This window comes from Euphorbia lathyris, chromosome 2 (assembly GCF_963576675.1).
Source record: "Euphorbia lathyris chromosome 2, ddEupLath1.1, whole genome shotgun sequence".
In the NCBI taxonomy this organism is placed as follows: Eukaryota; Viridiplantae; Streptophyta; class Magnoliopsida; order Malpighiales; family Euphorbiaceae; genus Euphorbia; species Euphorbia lathyris.
Genome location: NC_088911.1, coordinates 103,019,998 through 103,028,910, shown reverse-complemented (window position 1 = coordinate 103,028,910; position 8,913 = coordinate 103,019,998).

Sequence of the window (8,913 nt, the reverse complement as noted above, 5' to 3'; positions counted from 1 at the left end):
TTGCCTGGAGGGTTCATCGGAGTTGGTCTTAGGGTGACCGGCACCGGAGATGTTGACGGAAACTTTAGTCATAGTTTCAGAACAAGTTTGGGAAGCTTTGAGAGTTTTTAGAGAGAAAGCTTTGCCTTAGAATTCGGTAGGTGTAAAGAAAATAAAGAATGGGGATTTACCCATTATTTATAGCGGTGAAGAGTGGATCTTATCGAATCCATGTGTCAGTTTTGCCTTGGGATTGTCAACCGACAAAGATCCTGGCTTTTATGACACATTCGGCGCATACGTCATCCTAGGTGGCTATATGCGTGCTTTTTCATTTAATGCAATGGATCTAACACTCAGCGTTTAGAATACTAAGCGTTTTGGATTCTGAGTGGTCAGTAGTATATGAAAGGATGATCTCTCAGTTTAAGATTACTACTCGGTGTGCATATTGACTCAGTATTGATGTGTATTTTGTGTTAAGTACTCAGCATAACAATCACTCAGCATGCATTTGCATAAATCATTCAGCATAGTAATTCACTCAGCATAAATTTACATTTTAGAACAGGAATTTACTGAAGAGGATTAAACATACCAATGGCTTCTCTCAGTATGCTAAACTATTCACGAGCCAGTGGCTTTGTGAAGATATCCGCAAGCTGCTCATCCGTTGGGATGTAGGTCAGCTTTATCTCACCTTTGAGTACATGGTCTCTAATGAAGTGATGCCTTATGCTGACATGCTTCATTCTGCTGTGTTGAATTGGGTTCTTTGATAGATCAATTGCACTTTTGTTGTCGCATTTGACCTCAATTGTCTTTGTTTGAACACCATAGTCTTCAAGCTGTTGCTTAATCCATAGGACTTGAGCAACACAATGACCAGTAGCAATGTACTCAGCTTCAGTGGTAGATAAGGCTACTGACGCCTGCTTCTTGTTGAACCAAGATACAAGACAGCTTCCTAAGAAATGACATCCTCCAGAGGTGCTTTTTCGTTCTAGCTTGTCTCGACCATAGTCAGCGTCAGTGTATCCAACGCGTGTAAAGCCATGAGTGTTGGGATACCATAAACCTGCGTTCACTGAGCTTTGCAAGTATCTAAGGATTCTTTTTACAGCTATGTAATGAGATTCCTTAGGGTTAGATTGATATCTAGCACAGTAGCATACTGAGAACTGAATGTCCGGTCTACTGGCTGTTAAGTAAAGTAGAGAGCCTATCATACCTCGATACAATTTGCTGTCTACTGACTTACCATTCTCGTCAGCACAGAGGACAGTGTCAGTGCCCATAGGAGTGGATATTGGCTTGCAATTTTCCAAGTCATATTTCTTCAATATCTCCTTGGCATATTTAGCTTGACTTATGAAGATGCCATTCTTTCCTTGTTTTATTTGAAGTCCGAGGAAGAAGTTGAGTTCTCCCATCATTGACATTTCAAACTCATTCTGTATTTGTTTGCTAAATTCCTTGCACATTGATTCATTAGTTGCACCAAATATTATATCATCAACATAAATTTGAGCCAGCAGGGTATCTTTATCCTTTCTCTTAATGAATAAGGTCGTATCAGCTTTGCCCTTGACATAGTTTATAGTCAGCAGGAAACTGGTCAGCCTCTCATACCAAGTACGTGGTGCTTGCTTGAGGCCGTACAGAGCCTTTTTGAGCTTATAAACGTCGTTTGGGAATTTAGGATCCTCAAACCCAGGAGGTTGATTAACATAAACTTCCTCGTTTATAACTCCATTAAGAAATGCACTCTTAACATCCATTTGGAATAATTTAAAGTTCATGTAACATGCATATGCACATAAGATCCTAATAGCTTCTAGCCTTGCCACTGGGGCAAAGGTCTCACCATAGTCAATACCTTCTTGCTGACTGTAGCCCTGAGCTATAAGCCTTGCTTTGTTCCTGACTACGTTTCCTTGCTCATCCAGCTTGTTGCGGAAGACCCATCTTGTTCCAATGGTCTTCTGACTCCTTGGATGTGGCACTAGCTCCCATACATGGTTTCTTCTGAATTGGTCGAGTTCTTCTTGCATTGCGCTCATCCAGAATTCATCTTCCTGAGCATCAGCGAAGTTCTTAGGTTCCTGAACTGAGACGAAGGCTACATTGCTGAGGTACCTCCTGAGTTGATTCCTTGTCATCAGGGTATTCCCAGCAGAATCAAGGATTTCACTCTCTGAGTGCCCTCTTGGAATCCTTATCTCTTTAGGTAGATTAATGTCTTGTGCTGTCTGTGTTTCAACAATCTCTGCAGAAGTAGACTGGTCAGTGAAAACAATCTTAGGTTCACTCTTACTCTTGGTCAGCCTTTTAGTGAATGACTCAGCAGCTGGTTCTTGGTCAGCGGTTGCTGAGTGTGGATCATCCTCGGTCAGTGGCTGGTATCTACCTGCAGGGTTAGTCTCGTCGAACTCAACATGTACTGACTCTTCTAAAACTTGAGTTCGTTTATTAAAAACTCTGTATGCTTTGCTGTTTGTTGAGTAGCCCAAAAAGATAGCCTCATCAGCTTTTGAGTCAAACTTTGCTAAGCTATCTTTGGTATTCAAAATGAAACATTTACAGCCAAAGGCACGAAAGTATCCAATGTTGGGCTTTCGTCCTTTCCAAAGTTCATAGGGGTTTTTTTTAATATAGGTCTAACTAGAGCCCTATTAAGAATATAGCACGCTGTGTTAACAACCTCTCCCCAAAAATACTTTGGAAGCCTATGCTCATCTAGTATTGTCCTGGCTATTTCAACCAGAGTTCTGTTCTTCCTTTCAACAACCCCATTTTGTTGAGGTGTTCTAGGAGCAGAGAAATTGTGGTCAATGCCGCTGGCTTCACAGAATTCAACAAACTTTTGGTTTTTGAATTCTCCACCATTATCACTTCGGATGTGAGCCAATTTTAGGTCTTTATCATTTTCAATTTTTCTAACCAAATTTGAAAATGTCTCAAAGGTCTCATCCTTGCTACTCAGCAAGATGACCCAAGTGTACCGAGAGAAGTCATCTACAATGACCAAGGAAAATCTTCTTCCACCCAGACTCAGCGGCTGGACTGGACCGAAGAGATCCAAGTGTAGTAACTCTAACAGACGTTTAGTTGAGACAATGTTTTTGCTGTGAAAAGATTATTTGGTTTGTTTTCCAGCTTGGCAAGCGTGGCATAATTGATCTTTTTCAAATTTAAGTTCAGGCAGTCCCTTAACCAATTGCTTTCTTGCTAATTTGGCCAGGAGGTCCATGCTTACATGACCAAGTCTCCTGTGCCATAGCCAGGTACTTTCTTCCTTTGATACTAAGCATACAGTTTTTGAAAACTTTTTCTCTAAGTCTAGCATAAAGACATTATCTATACGAGGGGCAGTTAAAATTAACTCATTTGTTTTACCCTCGTATATTTTACATCCAGTAGCATCAAATATAACTTTTCTCCCATTGTCACATAGCTGAGCTACGCTGAGTAAGTTATATTTGAGTCCGTTGACTAGGGAGACTGACTCAATAGTAGGATTACCTCCGATGGTTCCTGACCCTACTATCTTACCCTTTTTGTTGTCTCCAAAACTTACACTTCCTCCTCGTTTACGCTCAAACGTGATGAACTGAGTTTCATCACCAGTCATATGCCTCGAGCATGCGCTGTCAATATACCACATCTTTGACTTCTCAGCACATCTCAGGCTTACCTGCATTGTAACTAGTTACTTTTAGGTACCCAATTCTTTTTGGGTCCTTGCTTGTTAGGTGCAACAGGTAATGCATCATATTTTATTTTATGGCGACATACTTGGACAGTATGGCCATTCTTTCCACAGAAGTCACAGCTGACCTTCTGTTTAGGTTGTCTCACTGATTGGTCAGCACCCCAGTGTTGAGCATGCCAGCACACCTTTGTGGTGTGACCTTTCTTCCCACAGAAGTCACACTGGACATTCTGCTGGGGATTCCATCTCTGCTGAGTACCTTGGTACTGAGTTCTCAGAGGAATGTTTCTTTTATTTGGAACCTTTAATTGGTTCTGGATAGTTGTGACGTCCTTTCTCAGTTTCTTTGAAACTGATTGGACTTCAGAGACAGACTCATGTATGATCTTCATGTTATCATGCAAAGTTGAGTTGTCCTGAAGAAGGTATCTGAGGTCACTCAGCTTGAGCTTTTCAACCTCGTCACAGCGCCTGCTGAGTGCTCTAAATTTCTTATTACACTTTTTGACAAGTGTATAGAGATCACTCAGGGCATTACCCATTTCGTTTCTGAGCTGGGAAAGTGGTATTACCTCATTTGATTGCTCCTCATCATCAGATGCAATGGAGGGGTCAACATGCTCAGAGACGCACGGCTCAGCAAGTTCGTCAGCTATGAAGCATATCTTTGCTGACTCGGTGGCCTCAGCTTCTGTTGATGAAGACTCATCACTGTCGCTCCATGTAGCCACCATTGCCTTTTTGCCGTTCTTCTTGTCTTTCCTCAGTGTGGGCAGCTTGACTTTATATGGCCAGTTTGATGACATTCAAAGCATGTAATGGGCTTTGAGTTGTCTTTCTTGTATTTGCTGTCGCTGGACTCAGCTTTATACTTATCAAACTTTTTGTAAGGCTTCTTAGAATATTTGTCATTTTTCCTGAATAGCCTTTTCATCTTTCTTGTGAACATAGCCATCTCTTCATCATCTGTTGAGCTCCCATCAGTGGAGTCAGCTTTCATGACAAGAGATTTCTGCTTCTTGTCTTCAGACTTTTCCTTCACCTCGAAGTTTTTCATTGATATCTCATGGGTCAGCAACGAGCCGATGAGTTCGTCATATTTGTAGGTGGTTAAGTCCTGAGCTTCCTCAACAGCGGTCTTCTTTGCTTGCCAGTCTTTAGGAAGACTCCTATGTATATTTTTGACTTGTTCTTCCTTAGTGAAGATCTTCCCAAGTCTCTTGAGCTCATTTATGATGTTGGTAAACCTTGCATTCATGTCAGATATGCCCTCATCATTGTTCATCTCGAACAGCTCGTACAGTCTCATCTGCTGGTTCACCTTGGACTCCTTTACTTTATTGGTTCCTTCGTAGGTGACCTCCAGCTTCTTCCAGATCTCTTGCGCCGACTCACAACCTGAAATTTTATTATATTCTACAGCATCGAGCGCACAGTGAAGCATATTAATAGCCGAAGCGTGATTTTGAAGCTTCTTGAGATCATCCTCTGTCCATTTGGCCTTAGCTTTTACAACTGTTTGGCCAGCCACAACTTCGACAAGTACAAATGGGCCTTGCACTATAGATAGCCAGGCACTCATATTTGTAGCCTGAATGAAATTTTTCATCCTATTCTTCCAGAAGGTATAGTTAGACCCGAAGAATAGGGGAGGCCGAGTGATGGACAGCCCCTCAGGCAATATCTGAGTTGTTTGGTTTCCTGGGAGAAACCGAGTACTGTTTTCGCCCATAGTGGGGATCAGCTCAAGGTTGTTAAACCTTTTACAGTGAGCTTTTAGGCTCTGATACCACTTGTTGGTCCCTTATAACGTTACAAGTATAATTCCAAGGGGGGGGGGGGGGTTAGGAACTATTTAAACTTTTTTATAATTTAGGGCAGACTTCTTTTCTAAAGAGAAAAGGTTTTAACAGTGGCGCTGAGTAAACAGCAAGATACTGGCTTAGTCAACTGGTGACTAGGTCAGTTTCTTAACTTGAGTCAGGAGATAGCACTTAGAGTCTATTCCTGAGCTCAGATGTTCGATGCGCACAACTCAGATTGACCTCTTTACTTGGTCAGTTTTTGGTGATTTAAGCAAGCAATATATATAAGGAGTTTAAGGTAAGAAATACGTTACTCAGCAGATTTATCCAGGTTCGGCTTCTAAGCCTACGTCCTGTCCCCGGAACACGTTCCGAGATTTCGAATTCTCTACTGAGCTCTTTAACGGTAGAGCATCAAACCTTTTACAATCTTAGCAACTGAGTATAACAAGAGTACCTTCCTCTATACCTCTACTCAATCCTAATCTCTCGCTGAGTACTATAATCGAGTACTCAGCCTCTCATTTCTAATCTCTAGAAATGATAAGTGTTTATCCTAAACAATGATTGCTAAGACACCTTAGATGATTGAATAATCACTCTAGACTTTTACACAAAAGATATGAAATTTAGTGTAAGGTTGCTTTGCTTTTTGCTTGCAGAACTTGCGTAGAAATTTGGTCAGCGTAATGGCTTGATCAAGTTCTACGTAGAATGAAGCAACTGATGGCACTATTTATAGAGACGTCTGGACATCGGTCATTTCGAATTTCGAAATAACCGTTGGAGGGAAACGGCTTCCTGTCGTTGTCATCCTGTCTTGCTCAGAGCTCTCGGCCAATCAGATTTGAGTATCTTCTGTCCTCGGTCAGCTTTTGGTCAGCTCGGCAGAATGTCTCTCCTTTTATGGTAAAGTCAACTGGACAGCATACTGTGTCGTCTGAACTTTACCCAAAGTGGAAACACTTTGTCTGGAAGTTTTCCTTAGCCAGCTGCTGTCTTGTACGCTTTGTCGAATCAACTCAGCAGCTTCGTTCCGAAGTTGTTCCCTGAAGGTCTTCTAGATCCTTCTTCCGCTGAGTTGCGTTTTGTCCATAACGACAACATTTTGACATACGCGGGCCGAGTTGCTTTAAACTGTTTGACTTGGGCTTTGACTTCCGTATTGGGCTTGGGCCTTTTACTCCTTGTGTCTTATAAACAATTTAACTCAACATTGAACAAACACATTAGTAGAATAAATCAAAGCATTTAAACTTAGTGTGTTTAGAATATTATACTTAAACAATTTTGTCAAATCAAAATTATGTGGAAAGGTGTTTCAACATGGTTTTCCGCCACGTGACACCACTCCGCATCATCTTGGCAGAGATATGACTTCTACAGATATCTGGAGAATGTTGATGGGATTTTGGAGATTCAATCCACGTCTTGCCTACAACAAATCAATTAATTCTAACTCCATGTTGTTTTTGCACAAATTTCTCTGTCATAGCCTATTTGGTCGAGTCCGAAGCAGTGTCGTCCAGGATACCGATTTATATGTGCTAGGTGATATTTTCCAAGGCAACACAGTTAATTCCTCAAAGATTTTGATGGAGGGATTAGTTGCCGCTTCCCGTTCGAAGAATCGGACAATAGGGTTCGGGAATATTATATGTGGAATCATTCTAGGTTCCAAGGGATCAGTTTCTGTTCCTTGGACTGACAAGGAACCATTTCCCATAATGAATTACGAGTTTCTGGAAAATGAGGGACTTGTAAAGAGAGAGTTTCGTTCTGGTCCAAAATTTCTTTCTCCTACAGAAAGGGAAATCTTCATTCAAGCGAAGATTGACCGGGCCATTGTTCGTCGTATTCCAATTCATAGGGATACTATTTGAGTTTATGTTGTTTGTTTGTAAATAGCGTATATATGATTGTTGTTTTCATGCATAGATGTTTTTATGTAAATATGAACTAAGGTATTTTATTGTATTTCTTTTCATTGTGATTAATAAAGTGCATTAATTCTTTCCTTAATTTCTTTTATTTAAGGAACACCCTTTGGTTTTCCTTCAAATTAATGTTTCAGTTTTGTTTATTTCAGTTTCAGGAATTAATACTTAGCATTAATGTCACTTAATTACAAGAGGAGTTGAATTAATCATGTTGATATTGTCAAAACAGTCCAATTTTTTTATCCAGAAATTCCAGAATCTCGGTTGAGATTCTGAAATCTCGGTTGAGACAGCAAGAAACAAATTTTTAAGCAGAATTTATCCCCCTGGAGTGCTTGCTGTCGCGACTGGTATGGCGGGATTTGGATTTTTTTTGCACTATTTCCTATTTCTACTCTAATTACTTACCTATTCATAAATCCTAATCAATACCTACTTCTTACACCTATTTATATCACATCTATTTACACCAATCAATCATCTTTTACTCTTCCCAACACAAGCACTCACTCACCTTTCCCATAAATCTTTACCCTATTCATCTTCTTCTTCCCTAAATCACCACCATTATCTTTACTCTACATTCATCTCTTTCAAATTTCTTCATCTCTTTCACCAAATTTCACAAAAAAAAATGCCTAGACAAAAAACCGTTGCTAACAAAACCAAAGCCACTGAAGTCAATAGATTACGGGTTCAATATGGAGCACCGTTCGATATTGCAACGGAGGTCGAGGGACGCAAATTGCGCCACTTTTCACATACCCAAATAGAGTTTGTCGACATGCCTTTTCTCGATACTAGCACGGTAAACGTCTTTTCTTTTACCGAACGTATTGATGAATATTTATCCATTCTTGGTTGGACAAGATTTGCTAGTATGCGTTTCCTAGTAATAAATCGCATATTAGGGAATTTTTTGTCACTCTAACTTATGATAAGAAGAGAGGTATTATTTCTTTTCGAAATAATGGAGTTCGTTTTGAAGTCGGGTATGCGGCAATGGGCCGTTGGTTTGGTTTTCCTACTAAAGATTTTTATTCTAAACCGAAGAAGTTTGATGCACACACGGTTTGGCAATCTTTGACCGACCTAGATGTTTTTCGTCCGAAGAACACATTTAGCAAATTAATTAAGGATAATTGTATCTTTTTCTTTCACAAATTTTTATCCTTCTCTTTATTTGGTCGGGTTGAAAGTTCAAAGTTGCAAATTCGTGACTTATTTGTGCTTGATTGCATTTTTAAGAATTTGACCATTGATAGTATTGGAATGATATTTACTAATTTGGTCCGAGCTTCCACCTCACGCTATAAGCAAGTGCCAATGGGTAATTTAATTACCGGCATTGTTTTGGGTGCTCGGGGTGAATTAGCGGATTATCAGAATATACCTTATGTTGGTTTGCCTTCCTTGGATATCACGGCACTTCAAAGAGCCAATTTATTGAAGAAATTGGGACCACCCGCATTTA